Here is a 21,594-nt window from a genome sequence, read left to right as displayed (position 1 = left end):
AGATGGAACTATTTACAATAGTAGATACACCCTTGTGAATAAGCTCATCATTTATAAAGGGTGAATTTTTTTGTTCTAGGTTCAATAGTGAGGAGGATGATTTTGAAATCTTTTCATGATTCACCTATGGTAGGACATCCTAGTTTCTACAAGACATACTAGTAGATTAGAGAGTACTTCACATGGAAAGGGCTCAAAGAAGAAGTACTTTAGTATATTAGGGAGTATCCCACCTACCAGAAAAATAAGCAGGAACACTCCTATCTAGGCAGTTTACTTCAGCCACTTCCAATTACTAATAGTAAGTGGGAGTTTTTACCTATGGACTTCATCACAAGACTATTTAGAGCCCATGATAGGGATTGCATATATGTGGTTATGGATCACCTTATGAAGTTTTCACACTTCTTTCTAATCACTACTACATACACTACTACATAGGTGGTAGATTTGTTCTTTAAGGAGATATTCAAACTACATGGCTTACCTCAAAGCATTGTGAGTGATAGATATAACAAGTTTATGAGTCATTTTTGGTAGGAGCTATTTAGGTTGTGTGCAAAAAAGCTCACTCTGAGTACTAGCTACCACCCTTAGATAGATGGTTAGACAGAGATAGTGAATAAATGGAAGGAGGGATATCTCAAAAATTATATAGTAGAGAAAAAAAAGACATGGGTAAAGTGGATTTATCTCTGCGAGCATTGCTACAATACCACTTATCACATGTCTATTCAGATGTCACCCTTTATAGCCCTGTATGGGTATGAGGCACCCAATTTTATGGATCTACTTTTGAGTGATAGTAGAGTGCCTAGTATAGGTGATTTGTTGCAAGAGTCAAGACATTGTTAAGATTCTCAAGGATAATATAACCAAGGCATAGAATCAATAGAAGCAATATGCAAACTAGAAGAGGACAGAGTGGACTTTTGAGTTTGGAGATATGGTTTATCCTATGTTGTAGGCTTACCATCGATCCACTCTCAAGAAGAGTGGTGCACAACATTTATCATGTGTCATGCATCAAGAAGGCACTAGAACATCAGATTGTTCCTTCTACAGTGCTCCCACCCTTAGATGATGAGGGAAAATTGATATTGGTGCCAAAGGCTATCATTGATTTTAGGGAAAGGAACATGAGGCAGTGCTCTATAAGGGATTATTTCATGAAATGGAAGGACCTACTAGTAGAGGATGCAACATGGGAGAATGAGGAGATTTTTTAGCATCTAGACTTGAAGTTGCATGAGGACAAGTAAGTATAGGGAGGGCAGATTGTAATGTCCCCATATTTTTAGCATCTTAGTGGAGTTCTTAGCCTTGACATTCTTTGAGGGCTAAGTGGAGAAATAAGGAGAAATTAATTAAATTAATTTCTTATAAAGTCATTAAATAAATTAAAATAAAAAGATGACTTTATATTGAATTAATTTAATTAATTGAGAGTGCATTAATTATTGGAAGGGAGAAACTTTTGGTAATTTAATTTTCTAGAAGCACAATTAATTATTGTATTGCAAGAGAGAAGCTTCTAGTGAGTGCATTAATTATTGCAAGGGGAACTTCTAGTAATTTAATTTCTTAAAAACACATTAATTATTGGAAAGGGAGAAACTTATAGAGGATTTAATTATTAAATATTTTATTTCCTTCTAGAAGGGTGAAGGAAAAGTATTAATAGAGGTGAGAGCTTCATTGTTTATCATCTGATTATTGTGAATTGCATTTGATATTAAGTTGGGAGAAGAAACTAAGGTTTTTAATTTTAGTCAGCAATTGGAGAATGTCAACTCTTTAGTGCTACAACCATTTGAGGTGGTGAAATATCCATTGAATTTGGTATTTAGGAGAGCTTCAATTCAGGAGTTCTATTTGTACTTAAATTGGAGAATAGATTTTGGCTACTACAATATGCATGCATGATGTCATGATGCAATATCTATGTTTGATTCATTTCCATTCTTGGGAATCAATATTATTAGGTTCCTCATGTAACTATTATTAGTTATCATTGTACTTTATAAGTATATGATTTTTCTATGATAATTCAAAATCAAATTTTGGCATTACTACAGTGATTACTGTATGTCAATTGTTTGTCAAAATATCAGTTGGTTATAGATATGCATTTCATATCTAGTTTCCATGTATTTGTATTGAAAATACCAAAAGAATTGTACTCGAATATTAGGTCCTTGTAAGATCATATTACATTGGTATCAGAGCTTGTTTGCAAAGTGCTTGACAAAATGTCAAATAACTGAACTAGAGAAGATTTTGGTGTTTGAAGAAGTTATAACCTATTGGGGTTATTACAATTTTAGATTATTTTCATGCTGGTAATACTAAAGCTAGTTTTGATTGTTCATATGATGAAGAGGAAAGGGCTAGAAGTTATAAATCTAATTCTATATTTTCCTTATATGTTGATGAATCTTGTGATGATGAGTTTATTGAGTTCAAAGTTCACTCTAATGAGTCATTTGATGAAGTATATGATTATGATTAGCATATTTCATGTGAGCACTTTCATGCTAATTTTTTAGACTTGGTGACTAATCAGTTGTTTGTGTGTGAAGGAGTTTTAGCTTGTGATAAATCTAATTAGATGAGTACAAGGACTACAAGCAAGGAGAAATCAGATTTTATATATTCTTTACACCCAGTTACAAGGTGAGTTGCAATCTCTTGACATGTGCAACTTTGTGAATAAAGTAGAGTATGAAACCTTTGTGTTTCCCATTGATAGCATGCATCAGTCATTTATAGATGAAGATTTTCAGTTTTATTCTAGTTTATATGAGCATGCCGATTCACTTTCTCATAGTGAGCATGATATAGAATTTAATTCTGATTAGTATATGCACTATGAGAGTGATGAGAGTAATTTCATTTTGCCAAGTGAACTAATGGAGAGTTTTGATTTTGTTGGTGAAACTGATTAGAATGATATTTTCATCTTTCCTCATGAAATTGGAAATGAAAATTAGGTATATGAAAAAGGTAAGAGGTTTTGTTGAAGTTTCGTTGGCCCAGGGCCATCGTTTGTATAGTTTAGGAGTTGTTTTCTTTCTTTCAATAAAGTTGTCTGAGAGAATTTTTTTGAGTGATCTACTTCTTCCAGAGAAATAAATCCTTACTATTCCCACAAGGTAAATGCATCCCCAAACATAGCATTAATAGGACTCAAAATTGCATCCCCATTTTGAGTACCATTCTAAAATTTTGAGTCTAATTGAGCTCCTATAAGCACTTTTTGTGTGTTCATACCTAACTATCACTTTGAGGCATATTGAATGTTTTATTTTTCTAACACTTTTCATTTAGCATATGCATATGTCCCATGATGTTAAATTTATATTCTGAATCATTTCATGACACATTATTTTGAGCACTATTCAAATTTGCATTTTTGTTCAAGTGTTAAACAATGACAAGAAGTCTAGTTTGCAATTGAATATCTTGCACCTGGTTATGTTTCATGACTCACCATTTTGGAAGTGTTTAGTATGCATATAAAAGAGCCTATTTTTAATTTTTCAAGTTCTTTGATATGTTTTGATTAGGTTTTGAATCCCCCAAAGTTGGTTGTTTATTGTTGTCATGCTGATGCATATTTCTCATAATTCTAGGAAGCCTTGTTTAATGAGTTATAACTTTGACCTAGTTGACCAAAACAAGAAAATTACTTTTGCATTAGATTCTATGGGTCAAATACCAACTATGTTCTAGATTTTATCCTATGAAAAATCTATTTGACTAGTTTTCAAATGCAATTCTAAATGTAATTTGTAAAATTGTACTAGTGTCTTAAAGTGCAGATTGATTGGTAGCCCTATTCAGGATGTCAAAACTCTAAACTCATGATATATGAGATCAAATTGATTGTACCACTATGTTCTACTCTAAAAATTCTTTAAGTGTACCAATTTTAAAGTCTTGACCAATCCATCTACACACTTTTCTAGGTCCTTTCCATTTGTGAAAATCATTGTTTTGCCAATGTTCCCAATTCTACAATTCTGAGTACCCTACTTTGCACACCTTCCAAATGAACCCATTTATTCTTCATGAGCCCAAATCTAGACTTATACTATCCTTATAATAATGAACTAATGCCCCAATTTTTGTGCCCCAAGTATTAGTTTGACATATTTTTGAAGCCAAAACTGAATGTAGTTTATTATTTTATGATGTGTTTATTTGTGGATAATTTCAAATGGGCAATTTTGATAGTCAATATATTTTCACCATGAAGTTTTCAAGGCATGAAATCTAATAGTGTAAGAGAATGTGAGCTAGATAACAAATATTTCATATCTTAGGGCTCAAGTGTTTGTTTCATCCATCTTTTAAAGCTAGATGTAGAGCCTTCTAACTCAAAATAGACAATTCTCATAAAGTGGTAGAAATGAGTTTGAAATGATCAAGTAGGATTGATTTTTTCTTTAATCAATATAAAGAGTTGGATAGATCAATCTGAAATCTTAGTCATTTGAAAACGAAATTTTTTTTAGCCAAATCCACTTTGGGGCTTGACTAACTTCACAAGACTAATAGAATCTAAGGGAATAAAAGAAGTTTTAGAGAAGGGATTATAATGGCTATTATCATTATAATTTTTTAGTATTTTATCATCATTCAAGACTAAATCAATGTTTGGGGGCATACACATGGATCTCCAAAAGTAGGGATCTCTAGAGCTCTCTTGTATGGTCAATCTCTTCCATTATTGTCAATGAGAAAGTTTGAATGGTCAGCATTGTGTGGTGAGAGTTGGAATACTTTAGACTTGTGCATTTGTGGTACCAAGGAGATAGATGGGTTTTCATAGCCATTGTTCCTTGACCATATAGAAGGAAGTGGTTGTGCAATTGAATGTAGATTTCCACATTTAATCTTGGTGCCATATTTTCCATGATGTTGTGTAAGGAATGAGGTTTGAGTTTCCCAATGTTGATCATTTACCTGGTCCAAGTAGAAGCCATCATAGCCATAGGTGTCTAATGAATGGGTTATGCATGGCAAGGGTTGTTCATCATTGTCATGTTTATGTGTATGGTGAGGCTCATGAATGTCAAAGTGAGAAATGTCATAATCTATAGAAGAAGTGTTATGCTAGCCTCATGGTTGCAGATAAACCATACTCATGATACACATATAGATCATATCTCCATCCACTATGCATATGCCATTTGTAGGGATGAAGATACCTAGTCACAAAGTGGAAGTTTTCTAATGCTCAGTTTTGATTAGATGGACATTATTCAAGTTTTTAAATTACTTCAAAGAGTTATGCATGGGTATAATAGGTAAGTTTCTTGCATTCTTTACCATGGTATGAGGTGCAAACATTTACATGGGATCCATGTTTTCCATTGATGAGCTTGGGTTCAAATTTGGTCATCATGAAAAACTATTCTACTGACATTCAAAAACCCCTTCACTCTATTCTATTCATAGAGTATAGGTGGAGGTAGAATTGTGGAGAAGACTATAGTGAGCCCCTTGCAGAGTGTGTCATGGTGTATTTTTTTGGATGGACTATAGTTGTAGATGGAGGAGATGTGGGTGGCACAAAAGAAGGAGAAGGGGACACAATATTAGTTGTTGGGGACACCTCCTTCAACTTTGAATCCATCTATAAATTTAAAACTAAATGAGATTTCAAGGTCATTAAAACCATGGTTCTTATTAGTGAGCATCTTGATGAGTTTACAAAGATTATTCAATGACACTAAAACATTTACAATCATAATGATACAATATTGTTTGTTTCATGTCTATATAGAAAATAATTTCATGGGAGATGAGCAGCTATAGAAATGAAGAAGACACTATGGTTGAAGGCATAGGGTAATTTTTTTTTTTCAAAAATGTGAAATCTCATTATCCCACATTTTATAGATGGGGGCACTTTTAGCACTTTTTATATCCCATTTCACACTATGATAGTGTCTTAAAGACACAATTTTTGAAAAGGAAGGCTCATGTGTGTGGGGCCCATTCCCAATCAACTGGTAGAGATGGCATCATAATATTTTTGATAGGCAATGTAGTGATAAACATGATGACCTGGACACATGGCAATTAGGCACGTGATCCCAAAGTTAAATACACAGTTAGAAGAAAAGGATACAAATTTAAGAAAATGGAATTTACTTTGGCACAACAATTAACCTATGATCAATGAAAATAACTCCAAAGGTACAAAAATAGGAAATCACATGGTCACAAGGTTAACCCATGGTTTAGAGATAGTAGGTGTGAACATGCAAAACTTTTAGGCACATGATCACAGAGTTAACCACATAGTTAGGAGATTGAGATGTGAAGGTGTAAAAAAGCTTTAGTCACATGGTTAGAATAGTTAACCTAAGGTTAGGGAAATGAGCTCTGAAGGTGTGAAAATGGTTAATTGCATGGTCAGTTGAGTTAAGTTATGGTTAAGAGTCAAGGCTCTAAGGTAGCGAGAAGATGACATGTGGTAGAGCCCTGTGACAAAGCAGTGAGGTGGAGGATACAACTAATAGGATCACAACACATGGTGTTTAGTTGATAGTTAACTCAAGGTTCCATTGAACTCGAGTTATAGGTAATATGTGGAAATTTTGAAATATTTACTGTATTAAAAAAGGGGTTTTCTTAAAATATGCGTGCACCTTTAGATTTTAAAAAGTTAAAAATAAATTTCAAATAAAATTGAGTATTTGTATAGTTATAACTATATGAATTTTTGAAATTTTCAAATTTTAAATGCCCTTTTCATGGCCACAGGCCTGGACTTTCAAAATGTGCACCAATGGGGTCATTTTTATCCAAAATGTAGAGTGCACTATACTATTGGGAAGGGGAGAAAGTGAATTTTTTGTATTTGCAGTCAGAATGTTTGCATGTATTTAACAATAAAAGTTAGAGGCAATTTTATTAAAATGGGGGGCATTCTCAATAAAATGATTATTTTTCGAGCTTTATAATTAGTTGAGAAGCATACATGTGAGTTATTGGCTTAAGATTTAGGGAAAAATGTTTTTGAGTATCATTTTTCCTTTAAAGACATTTAGAACTAGTTTTGGCATGAGTTTTAGTGAGATTTATATCTACTTAAAAATCAGTTGTATGTTTCCATTCTCTAAAGATTTTTTTGATAAGTTAGTAGAAGCAAGAGGATAAGATCTAATTTTAAATTAGAAGAAGAGAGTGGAGAGAATTTTTTCATTAGGAGATGGAGTTTATTCAAGTGGACAAATGGCACCATCATATCAGATTTTGGATTTCCTACATTATTTTTAATAGCTTCTCTTCTCTTTCTCTAGGTTGGTTGATGGTTGGCTGTTTCCAGACTATTGAGAAAAGCTCTAGCTATGATCCCACCATTCATGTTTGACATTTCTCTCTATATGAACATCAATTAATAAAATTATAGAGATAGGTTTTGTCTATTTAATTATTTCATGAGTTAATTTCATGCATCCTCATGCATTTGTTTCAATGAAATGAATAAAATACAACAAATGAGTTTATCTTTGACCTGATTTCTTGTCTCCTATTTATGTTGTTTGTAATATTTTGTGGTTTGTGAATGAAGAACACAAGTCCAATTGCAATATATTTTAGGTTGTATATTTTGGTATGTTTTTCTTATAATTCAAGTAGTCATGTAAATGTTTAAAATTTACCATAATTAGGTTAAAAATTTCATGAAGGGAGAGATCGACTATGACATTCAATCTTGATGCAGATATCTAATTCACAAGGTGAATGGATAGATGTGGAGTTTTGATATATGAAATGTATCAATGATTTCCAAGGATGTGTGTTAGTATTTTTTAGAACTTCCCAATATATAAGATAGTAATAAGCTATAGGATCTATGTGTTTTATTGGTAATGTCTTGTTTATGCTAAAATCAATATTATAATCAATATGTTTTCCCTTTTATGTTGAAGAGTTGAAAGGATTTTCCCTCACTTGTTTTATCAAGTTCATAGGTCATGATTTTGACTATTTCATGTCTATGTTATTTTGCATAAGCATATAAGATTTAGGGGTTTCAATTTTCTTTATGAATGAATCTAAGGTTCACCCTCCTAGCTCTTGCAAAGCCTAAAGAAGAAGAATTATAGCCTTATAGTTGGCCTTGATGTCTGAATGGGTATGTTGAATATGGGAATTAGCTACCCCTGGATGTATTTTGTTTTCATTATTAGGTTTTTGAAACTTTTCATTTTAAAACTTCAACAATCATATGACTATATAGACATGTACACCTTCATATCTTTGATCATGCATAACACTAATTGCCCCTTTTTTTTTTCACAAGTGTTCTAATATGTAGCTGGATTAAAAAATTATGCCATATTTATGCAAAAATGATCTATGGGAGTTTATAATTAGATCCGTTATCTTCTCTCAATTTTCCTTTAATTCATCAAAATTGTGACAATAAATCTCGAAGGCAGTGGAAAGATTAACCATATTGTCACCAATAGAGAGTTGTTGATTACTCTAGATTACAATCTTTAGAAAATTAATATATTTTTGCATGACTACCAAATGTGAAGTCAAAAAAGCTTAAATTTTAAGCCACTCAACTCTTATCTTTCCTTCATGAAAAATTTCAAACTACCTAGTTTGCAAAAATTATAACTTTGAAAAATGAAATGAATTAGTACTAGCATCTGAAGTCAATGTTTGTGCACTATCCTACATGTCTAGAAAAAACTTATCCATTTGTTCTCTAACCACCTTCATGAATTCTAGAACATAACATAGATTGTTGAATCAAGAATTGATGTTAGTGATAGCTTTCTTGATGTTAGTTGCTTTGGTAGATAGATTGACCATTTTTACTACAATCACAATAGCTACACTCTCCATGACCTTAGTATCATATTGCCTCTCTTCTCTTTCCATCAAATTTTGTTTGATTAAGTAAAAATAGGTTTTAAAGGACCCAAAACCTATTACAAAGTAATCAAAAGTCTAGAGAAAAAAACAAAAAAGATAACATCTAAGTCTAAAAGCATAGTTCACCACATAACAGGCCTTTAGAAAGAAGAAAGAAAAATAGAAAAATAGGAGGTCAACCAGAAATAGAGCTGAAAAGATCGCAAAGGAACAATGAAAAACCCGCACCCAAACAACTACATAGTCTATAGTAGGTAAGAAACTTGGTCTGGAAGATGTGCATATAGTTTGCAGTGACCTTCACCTCTTCCATCTTGTTTGTCTCCTCATTCTTCTTAGAATGAGCCCAAGTGCATTTTCTAGATCCCTAGTTCTCAACAATAGTAGGGGAATCTTGTTCTTTATCTTGCTCATTCTTTTTCAAGAGATTGGTCATATTATCTACCATAGTCTTTAATGAATTACTATTATTATCAATCATTTTTTCAATATTTTTTTACCTTGGCCTCTAGGCTTGTCACCTTCTTTATATTATCACTATTATCCTTCTCCAACACCCTATTCTTGGCTTCAATCTATGGAATCTTTTTCATAAGGCTTTTAACCTCTTTAGCATTTCCAATAACCTCTAAAATCCTATCAATATGTTGACCTAAAGTGCACTCCCCTTTGGCCAATTTGCTTGCCTACTCAACTTTGTTAGCAATAAACTGTATTTGTTGTTTCAAATTTCCAACTTCCTTGATAATGGTCTTACGACTTCCTAAAAGTCTTTTAGTAATGCTAGCCTCATCCTCATCCTTGTCAAAATCCAAGATTTTCTCCTAATCCCCAAATTCCTCTCTTTCTAGTGCCACATTCTTCATATAATTCTCAACCCCCTCCTCTTGAGACCTCATCAATTTTCTCTTCCTCTCCATTCTATGAGCTAGAAGTTTATCATCTAATGGGGTCAAAACCCTATCATCATTGTGACCCTTCATACCCAATCCCTTTCCCCTACTCCCCTTATTCTAGGAACCTCTTAAATTTTCCTCAATAAAGTCACTACCATGGTCAAAGTCACTCACCTCTTCTTTCTTCTTCTTCTTCTAAGAGTTGCACCCAATACCCCCTTTCAAACTCCTATTTCTCCCCTCCACTTCATCCTTAGTATCCTTGTCATAGCCTTTCTCTAAGAGGTTGCCCTCTGTGTCATACTTCACTGCCTTCAAACTACCCCTAGATTTTTTAGCCTTTTTGGATTTGAAAACATTCATAATAAGAACCATAAGTCCCTCATGAAACACATGTTCTCCATTTAGATAATTTTGAATTGCCTAAATTGAGTAACCCAATGACTGCCTCAATAAAAGGGAAAATTAATCCTTATACCATACCTAAAATGGTTAGCTAACATAAAGTGGTGACCATAAAGCTTTGTAAACTAGCTATCTAGAGTAAGGCATTCCATAATAACAAACAACATGAATCTCCAAGGTTGAGAAACAAAGGCAGGGTTGAAATAAGAGTTACCAATTTTCACCAATTGATTTTTCTCTTTTGCTGAATTTACAAATTCATCAATAGCCCTATCTAATAGCTTCCTATCCTAATAGAATTTGATTCCTTCCATATCCAACCTCATAGCCTTCACAATCACTTCTTCAATCACATCCATTCTCTGATTTCTGACAAGGATAGAGTTGTCCCTCCAGGTTTTGATAAATTGTTGTGTTATGACAGGATTATTTCCTTTGAGCCTTTCCATGTAGCCAGTGAAATTCCCACTGCTCAAAATGTCCCAAACCTCCTCTTTCTTCATCCACTCCTTGTAGTTTTCAGGTTCCACTCTCTTCCTTTTCCTTCCCATTTTCTTCTCTTCAATGTTGCTAGATAGCTTTCTGATGGGGACACGACCCAAGCACAGAATGGACACAACAGGAAAGGGAAAATTGTATTAAGTGTCTAAATATGCTATTACATTTAGTACAGAGAAAATAGACTTCAAAACATGCCCTAAGGGCTTACAACAGTATAAGTCTGGAGATAATTTCTCCTTTTAGTACCTCCTCTCAAACTCCACTCCGAACTGCCTTTTACAATGCCAGAAATGTTCTTAAATAGACCCCAGAGCTTAAGGATTAGGTATAAATTCTAGAAAGTGCTAGTTGGCATCCACTGACCAAAGAGAAGGCTGTAGAAGTCATATTAGAAGTCGGCACAAAATTAGAAGAATCTAGAAACAGTAATCAAACTTTTGGGAGGCATAACTTTTGAACCATAGCTCCGATTGACGAACCATTTACATTTTTGGAAAGCTCTTGAAGTGCTCTATAGCCCTATGGACAGCTACACTCATCCCCCATTTTTTAGCCCTTTTAGAGGTCATTTAATGCCCCTAACCTGACTTTGAAGCATTCTTAGGAGGTCTCCAAAAATTGAAAAATTGCAATAACTTTCAAATCGTGGGGCCTTTTGACCTGATTCTTTTTCTGGAATGCTCTAAATTACAATTACATTCATCTAGAAAATTTACACCTTCTAGTTCACCAAAATGATGGCTCAATTAAATACTCTTATTTTTCTAACATTTACACGTATCCCAAGGTGATTAAAAACTTTAACCCAAAACACTGATAGTGGAACTATGAGAGTTGGAACCTTTATTTGACCCAAATGGGTATCTAGAAATGCAAACACATGAAACAAAAACTAAGTCTAGGTACATTTGTTTAGTTGACACAGGATTGCCCTTATACCTCTGGATGCTCCTACATCACTTTCTCTAAAAAACCCTATGCAAACTATTAGCAAAATCAATATTGTAGTCAAAGGACAAAATGGTATTAACAGCCCACAATTTCTGTATAATAAAGCTCGATGTTTTAAAAATCATCACCTACCATTTTCAAAGTGTAATCAAATCATAATTACAAATCTCTAACATCATCATTGTAAAAATATCTTTGCCTACACCTCACTCTATCATAATAAAAAATTTGGTAGCCATCCACAGGTAACAAATCATTATTATTCCAATTAATTTTTTGATCACTTAAATAGGCCACATTGGCTGCCTAATCAGTAGCATGATTTGCTTCCCTAAAGTTATGGGTAACAACAGATTTATCAAAAGAATTGATAATATTAATAGCCTAAAAAATAATATTGCTAATATTCCATGAAGGCTTAGTGATTCTATTAAGACAATTGATGATATTAAGAGAGTCTCCTTCCACCCAAACCTTCCTTAGGTTCAAAATCTTAGCATAAATGAGACCATGATAGGAAAAATAGGTTTTAGCCACATGATTAGTTTGACTACCAATAGGGATAGTCATACATACCACTTTCTCACCATAAGAGTTCCTGATAACTATACCGCAACAAGCAATACGTAGGTTCCCTTTAGAGACCCTATCAAAATTTATCTTGAACTAGTTCATCGATGGGCTATCTTATCTAGAATTATCCCTCAGATTAAGGCCCTACTAGTCCTTACACAAGCTCCTAAGATTCCAATTTTGGATCACCCTATCTTCCCACTCATTATGAGGTTGCTAGCTAGAACCATTGGCTTTAATATTCTCTATAATTAAAGCCTTAACTTTACAAAATACTTGATCAGGACTAGACTCCACACCTCTAAAGACCCTGTCATTACACTCCTTCCATATCCCCCAACAAAGATAAGGGACAATAAAATCCCTCAATCTTAAGATGAAAACATTCTTGGAAGGGGGATTCCAACCAGTGAAAAACATTTGGATAGTAGCTAGAAAGACCCAAACCATATTCAATAGGTCACACACCTTGTCCTAGAGCTTTTTGGTAAAAGAGCAATGCAAAGTAATATGGTTGACTGATTCACAATCATTCTTGTAGAGAACACAACTATTAATAATGGTGAATCATTTCTTCACCAAATTGTCTAAAGTTAAGATCTTATCCTGCAAAAGAATCCAAACGAAAATATTAATTTTAGGTGTCATACCTTTCACTAAAGCCTTAGCCCAACAAGGTTCATGATGCATAACAAAAGAATTAGCACAGGCTAAGGAAACAAGGAACATTCCACTAGAATCAAACTTCCATATGAGATCATCCTCTTTTTGATTTAAAAAGATAGCATTGAGACACTTGTTAAGGTTAACCAAATTTTCATTCACCCTTTTGAGGTCCAACCACGTATCATTCTTCCAATAATACAACACAAAAGTACCAATAAGATTCTTACATTGCTCCATATAGCTACTCCATCTTGGATCCTCACAAAGTGGGTGGTCCAAGATCCAAGTGTGTTCCCAACAAAGAACTATCCTTCCATTGTCCACCTTCTATTTGACCCCTTTCTTTATTATGTATTTATATTACTAAACATTTCTCTAGATCATGGATCCCCCTTGCACCACATCATTATGAAGGAATTGATTAAAATTAAAGTTATCCTTGTTGTATTTTTTAACCCAAATATTCCTCCATTCCCTTTCCTCCTTGTGCCATCTCCATAATAATTTAGCCAATAAAAATTTATTCATAGTTGTAACTCTTTTCAATCCAAGTCCTCCCTTGTTAAGGGGCATCCAGAATTTCTCTCAAGTAATCAATGGTAACCTTTTTTTAGTCTCTGTTCCAATCCATAAGAAGAGCTTCTATATTTTTTCAAAAGCATGAGCAATCTTTCTAGGGATTTTGAAAACACTCAAAGCATAAAGTGAAACACTCTAAAGGATAGATTTCAAAACAACAATCTTTCCAGCCTAGCTAAGGAGGGAACCTTTCCATCCAGTAGGTTTCGTGTGAATTTTATCAATTAGTGAACTCCAAAAACTTTCAAGAGGGTGAAGACATAGAGGTAGCCCAAATAAGAGCCAAGAAGAGAGCCAATCTCATAGCCAATAATCTTTTTGATTTTATTTTGCCTTAACTCATTAACATTAATGAAATAAATCATGCTCTTGTTCTTAATTACTTATCCTAAGGCTTGCCCATAATCCTCCAAGGCTTTTTTAATATTCCTTGCATTTCTAACCAAGGCCTCTCCCATCACAATAGAGTCATCAAAAAATTATTGATAAGAGCATATCAAAGAAATAGAGGATGGATTGAGGCCCACAAAGTCCCTAACATCACCATTTTTTCCACAAATCTTCCCAAACATTCAACCAAAAGTATAAAGAGAATAGGAGAGATTAGGTCCCCTTTTCTGAGACCTTTAGAAGCCTTAAAGAAAGGGGTAGGAGGGCCATTGACAAGTACTAAGAAAGAGGTAGAAGAAACCAACATAAAGATCAGATCACTAAATCTTTTATTAAACCCAAATGCTTCAAGACCTCAAAGAGGGAAATTCTAATCCACTCTATCATATGCTTTGGAAAGGTCTAGTTTAAGAAAAAAACCTTCTTTCTTAGACACTAAAAGAGAGTGAATATTTTCATGAACTATAATGATGGAGTCCAAAATATATCTACTAGGAACAAACCCATTTTGCTATCTAGAGATAACAAAAGGAAGAAGAGGAAAAATTCTAAGGGTCAACACTTTTTCAGAATAAGAGCAATGAAGGTACCATTCACTTCTTTAAGAATATTCCTAGATCCAAAGAACTCCTTAACCCCATTACAAACATCAATACTAATGATATTCCAATAATTGTGAAAGAACAAAAAAGGAAACTCATCAGGCCCTGGGGCGTTATCTCCATCAAAAGAGAAAACAACCTCAAAAATATCATCATAGGAAGGGATGGAAGTAAGAGATTTATTCTAATATTCAGAGATACAATTAGGAATACAATCAAGAAACAAATTCTTCTTAGCCACATCCAAATTGGGGTCACCTTGAAGCAAGTTATTAAAAAACTCCATTGCCTCCCTTTTAATAGCCTCCTAATTCTCAGTGAGTCCCTCTTCTATATTGAGTCTAGAAATTTTATTGACCATCCTATGATTCAAAGTAGTAAAATGAAAAAACTTAGCATTATGATCTCCTTCCTTCAAAAAATAATTCTAAATCACTACCTCCAATACATCTCCTCCTCGATAATGATATCATGAATCTTAGCCAGTTTGACACTTTCCTCCTCCCTAGAGATTTCCTCATATCCATCAATCTAGATTCTATCCTACATTTCTTTTAGTTCCTCTAGAATCTTCCTTCTATTTTCAAAAATATTGCCAAAGGTATCTTTATTCCATTTTTTAATGTTTTTCTTAACATTTTTCAATTTAGCTACAACTTTAAACATAGTTGTAGCTTCCATAGTAATACCCCACCACTCTTTATGAGATTCTCCAAGTCCAAGTGAAGAGTCCACATTTTTTCAAACCTAAAGGGGAAATTTCTCTAATAGTTAAGCATATTAGCCACTAGGAAAATGGGGTAATGATCTGATCCCAATCAGACCTGAGCATTGAGAGAACATTTTTATTTTAGGAGCTAGTCACTACTAATAAGTGCTCGGTCCAACCTAACCTAAATGAGATCCTTTCTAGTTCTTCTATTAGTCTAGGTATACTTGACCCCATGCAAGTCAAGATCATGAAGAAGATGATTATCAAAAAAGTCCATTAAATCTAATCTATTATCCAAATTATTCTAGATGCCTCCCCATTTTTCAGCTTCTTTTAAAGGGATATTGTAATCCCCCATAACTATCCAATTCTCATCCACAAAAAGCTTTCTCTAATTAGTGATATCTTCCCAAAGAGCCTTTCTCCATCACTTAGTATTGGGAGCATAGACATTAGTAAGAACCCAAGTAAAGCCATCCTTAGAATTAGAAAATCTAACATTCATCATGTTTTTATTCTGAGAAATAAGATCTCCTTGAATTCACTTATTGTTCCAAAAAATTTCCATACCTCCTGAAGCTTCCTTGGAATTATTTCTGATGATCTTCTTACCCCTAAAAATTGGAAGATCTTCCACTTTTTCCTTCAGCATCTTTGTTTCCTAAATAACAAAATATCCAACCTATTATCCCTAGTCATATTTCTCAAAATTTCATGTTTATGAGGATTATTTAACCCTCAAATATTCCATGAGATAATATTTATTTTTTATGAATTTTTTTTGATTCAAAGGTATTCCTCTAACTACCATCTACAATACTTCTATTAGTCTCAGCAGTTCTTTTTTGTATGTTGGAAAGTCTCCCCAATAGAGAAGGGGAAGAACCAACATCCCCATTCTTGAGGATTTTCCTAGTAGGCATTGAAGAAGGACAATAATCTCTTACCTTGTTAGATTTAGGATCCCCCTTTTATGAGACTATGTTATAAGATGTGCTAGAGTTGTCTCCTTTCTTACTCTTGATTTTGGATGCAGTATTCTCCACTTCCTTTTTGTGATTGGCTTCTCCTTTCTTCTTAGCTTTAGATGGTTTACCAACTGGGAGCTAGTTAGCACCTAATGTCTCCTCCCAAATCTCTTCCTCCTCTTGTGAGATAGTTAAAATATCCTCCACTTCACCACTAAAAAATTTACCCTCTAACACATCATCCTAAACTAAAGGTATAGAAATCTCAACAAAAGATAGATCCTTGTAGGTCAACCCATTGACCCTATCAACCCCCTTCTCAGGGTGACTCACTTCCCTTCCTTGAGCCTTGTAAAGAATATCACTATTAAGATTTAACATATTTTCCTTTACTTCATCCTCATTTCACATCACCTTCTCCTTATCTATTCCCAAATTGGGTTGAGAAACATCCACACCCAAAGAGTCACCTCCACCCTATGAGATCTTAGTACTATTTATTTGTGCTAGTAGGGGAGTATCCACATCCAAAGACATACCTCCACTCTTTTCGTTCTTTGTATTATTATTTTATACCTTTATCACCCACACTTTCTTGACCTTCTTAGGCTATCCCTTCAAAAAAGGACATTTCTTGGCCCAGTGTCTAGATTTTTTACAATGAAAATAGGTGAAGGAAATAGATTCATACTCAATGTGTTGGTTCCATATTCCCAGCTTAGATTTAAGCAAAATAGAATCAGGCATATTGGTGCCTTGGTAGACCCCAACATAGAATATGGTTTAGTTCAATCTTCTCCAAGAAATAGTCATAGGATCCAATGAAAGAAGCTCCCCAAAGGTGTTGGCAATACCTTGAAACACATCCTCCACCCAAAACTCAAGTGGGAGGCCTATCAACCTAATCCAAACAGGGGCTTGGATAGTAGAAGCATCCAAAGAGTAAAAGTTTAGAGTCCATTTCTATAAAATCAGAGTGTGCTTCCCCAAGACCCAAGGACCACTACAAAGGATATCCTACTTGTCTTCATCATAGGAAAATCCAAAAGAAAGACACCCTTTAGCCATCATTATAATATCAACCTAACCTTTCAACTTCCATTTCTTACTCACAAAAGCCCTAATAATTTCAATGTTGGGTTTGACACCTAAAAACCTTCCAACCAAAGTTGAATCCATACAAGATATGTTCTTATCAATGATTTTATCTGGTATTTTAATGGAATACATACCTTTATCTTTCAAAGAGATGTCCTTAATTGGAAAGAAGACCAATTTTCTAGTTGGATAGATCCCAAATAGGCTGAATCATTTTTTATTCTGCTTGCCCCCTCCTAAGTGCTCCAAAGTCCTGCCATCATTAAGATCACTAGTCTTAGTAGGGGAATCATCCATTAACTCTGATCACACTCTAGAACTAGATGGTTTAGTCATGTTCCTGCCTGAGGAATTCAAATTCAAATTCTTACCCACTCCCTTCTCCACACTCTCAATCACCATGCTTTTGTTGAACATCATTATCTAGCTTATTTATTTTGTCTACAACATGTACCAGTTAGTCAAGAATGTGTGTATTCTCATCTAAGTTATCAATAACAATAGTATCTAAAAGAATATTCTTGATCTCAAACAAAAATTATTTCTTTCAATGATCACTTCTTAGCTTGGCTTGCTTAGCCTTTCTTGCATATAACTCACTCAAAATTAAAATTTTCCCCTCTATCAAATTTGTCTTATCATAGTTTGGTATAATAATATCTTCATCTAATGTGACCTTACCTTTGATCAAGCAGGATGAGTACCTTACCTTCTTAAATCTTCTACCTTTTAAATCTTGGGTGTTAGAGCTCAACAATGTGAATTTCAAACCTTCAATTTGAATTGTTAGGTTCAACAGATGTGATCCTTGAATCACATTACACTTCTTCACTTATTCCTCTATCTATTCTACTCTTGGTTGTGGTGTTGTTTTACTTGATTAATCTATGATCACAAGAGTTTGGAGTTCACCTATTGGGCTTGATCTCCCTATCTCCTTTTATTTCTCTGTTAGAGGTCCTATGTCATGCGGTCACTCTATGCCTACAATAGACTAATCTACTTGATTTTTATGGCTATTTTCTTCTACATTAGTACTCTATGTTGTTTGATCTACCTTAGTAGGCTCTTTTGCTCATTTCTCTTTAGCATCTAACATACTCTATTGCTTGGCATCTATAATAGTTGTCTATTGAAGTAATAGTTTATTGTAATAAAAAATAACTATAGTTTCTTCTATGATAGTGATTGTTACCTATTGAGAAAGTTATTCTTTTATTTGCACAATTATAGGATTTGCCTTAGTCAATATATCCTTGATGTATTTTGAAGCATGTTCTTTCTCTTGCTCAAACTTGCTAATTTTTTCTAGCCCCTCTTTGAAAGTAATCACATCTTTCATTATATCATTTTGTGCTCATCTTTAATTATGGTATTTTTATTTGGCTTCAAAAATTCTTGAGCCATTTTTTGTACAATTTCTAAATTTTTTTTGACATAAGAATAAATATCTTCAGTGTTATCCAATTCAACTCTTTTATCTCCCTTCTCTTCTTCTTCTTTTGTTGAAGCCACCAATCCAAAAAATTTCTTCCAAGTTATATTTATCTCTTGTACAACACCCTTAACTCTATTTATCAAAATTGTATATGTCCTTATCTTTAGCATAAATTTATTTGTGTAATCTCTCAAAGTTATTTTCAAATTTTCCTAAATCAGACATAGTTTGGGACAATGTAGTTTCCCTTATTTTCTCTTAGTGTTTAGAGCTCAATAATACTTTGCATTAGTTTTATTATATAACTATTTAGAAAATTATTGTCCTAACTCTTTTGGTTTGTACTTAAAATTCACAACATATCAACTATTGCCTACTATACTTTTTCTTTATCAACTTTGTATAAAGTTTCATATTTTACATGTTTAAAACAAGTTAAGCTAGTAGAAATTCTTATGTTTTCACATACCTTTTTAATGTCACAAGGTGCCCTTCTTGGTACTATTCAAAACTAACTCAAGTCATTTGACTTAATCCTCTCTACCTCTTCATCTTCTTCTTCATCTATCTTAACCACCAATTTTCTCCTTGGCCTCTTCTTCTCCTAGCATTTTTTAGTCTCAACATCCTCTGATATCCTATTCTTAGAACTCTTACCATTGAATACAATTTTAGTCTTCAATGGACCTTTTTTAATAGACTTGGAAACTAAAGGTGTTTCTTCTTTAGATCGTTGTCTTGTGACCCTTTGTGGTGTAGATGTGGGTGGGCTTGCCACTTTCTTTAGGGTCTTTTTAACCTTAGGATCTACCACCACAATCTTCTTAGCTCTTGTTGCCTTAGGCTCAACAACTAAAAATTATTTTCCTTTACCTTCTTGATCATCTTGATCTTCATTTTCATCACTACTTCTATCCTCTCCCATACATTGAGTGATTTTAAGGGGTGCTTTCATTCTCCAAATCCTCAATCATCTTCTTTCTCCCCTTATTCATAGGAGTAATCTTCACTTCCAATGTGATCATGGCCTTTACAACCTCCATACTTAACAAATTTCTCGACCCTTGGATCAAATATTTCTACCAATAATACAATTATAGTGGTAGTCACCTTGCCTATATTAATCTAATAGGGAAATAACCTTAACTATGCTACCCTAGGTGCTACTGCCTGAACATATGTGTTATCAATATCAACTAGGAAGCATACATTATCATAATATTTGTCAAAAAGTGGCATAGGGATCCCTATCCTCTTTTTCAAATTCTATTTGAATCTCCAAAATAAATGTCCATTATAGTCTCAAAATTATTATCAATTTGTTAAATGAAGTCACTAATCTATCATGTCATAGGCTTGCCTTGTTCTATTGGTTTCTGATTTGACAAGATTTGAACTACCTTGTGAAAATGAAAATGAAAACCTAGGAATCAGCCAAAAGAAACCATAAGGGTTTTTCTAAAAGGAAAATTGAAAGGACCAACTAGTAAGACTACTTCAATCTTCTTGCCTTTGAACTTTGCAAAGTTTAGATGGGTAGACCTAGGAATTTATAATTTCTTTTCTCTAACAATATGGAACATAAATGCCCATTTGAGTATAAAATGTGCCTTTAATTCTTCTTATTCAATAATATTGAAAAGTAAATAAGAAATGGCTAATTATCTTCACCTTTAAAACCTTGAATCAAGTATAGGCTCATTCTTAGATCCATACTACTAAAATTAAAGATTTGATTGATAATTTAATCACTATATAATCACACCCAGAATTCATCAATTCTTAAAATATTCAACCAATGCTTTATCCATTTAGGATATCTCTCACAAAATTTGACACAAACATCAAATCTATCCTATGACTTAGTGAAATAGAAAACTACACTTAATCTATATATTATTTCTTATCAAATCTTTTTTTGATAACTCTCAATTTTCCTAACTCATATTAAGCATTTACATAATCCATTAGATTATCAAAAAAAAAATGAAATCAAGATACAATCCTAATTGAATTATAACTTGTATTTAACTAACTTTGTCACCAAATTTAAAAATTTTAGAGTAATGAAAAGAAAAGACAAGATCTAGATTGAGAAACAAACTAGTAAAGTTTCTTGTATTACCTCCATTAGAAATATATAAGTTTGTGTCACCTTTAGCAAGAGGACTCAAAAAGATTCAACCACTTAACTCTTGAACTTATGTTAATGATATTCCCAGAATATAAAACTATACAAATTTGGACCAACTCAAGACATTAGAATATACTTTCATTCCAACTAAATAAAAATTCAGACCCCTATCTAGCCTTAGGAACACACTTATATAAAGTAAGTTGCAATGAACTTCATGCATAGAGATTATTACACATGTCAACATATGACATCACCCAATTTTTTACAAAACTTCATGTAAGAAGAAAACCTCGTAATATGTTGATGTGATAATTTTGAGATCACATGATCTCATATTTCTTCTTGGCCTTTTGTCCTTTTCTTTAGTTATCCTCGTGTTATTCCTTTTTTGGTGGGAAATCTTCTAGATTTGAGGGTATATATATTTTTAGCCACTCTTCACACTTGTCATTAGATGATCATGTATGCCCCAAGATTTGATCTGCTACTTGTCTATAGGTAATATATTTAACCATGGCTTAGGTGTCTTCTTTTTTGAAACTTTCATAGAATTCCTCTAAACTAATTAGTTTAGACATGCATTCTTAAAACAAGGACATATTGACATCTTATTCTATCCTCTTAACTAAGATGTTCATTTAATTTATTGCCTCAGCCCTCCAGCTAGAAAATCCATTGATGATTCTCTCAATATGTAAAATTGGTGGCACTAGAGTATCTTTTAAACATTATATCTTGTCCTTCAATTCCACCATTTTATTTTCA

Source organism: Cupressus sempervirens, chromosome 3, assembly GCF_028749045.1.
Source record: "Cupressus sempervirens isolate cs-2001-9-10 chromosome 3, ASM2874904v1, whole genome shotgun sequence".
Classification (NCBI taxonomy): Eukaryota; Viridiplantae; Streptophyta; class Pinopsida; order Cupressales; family Cupressaceae; genus Cupressus; species Cupressus sempervirens.
Note: the sequence above shows the minus strand (reverse complement) of the source record.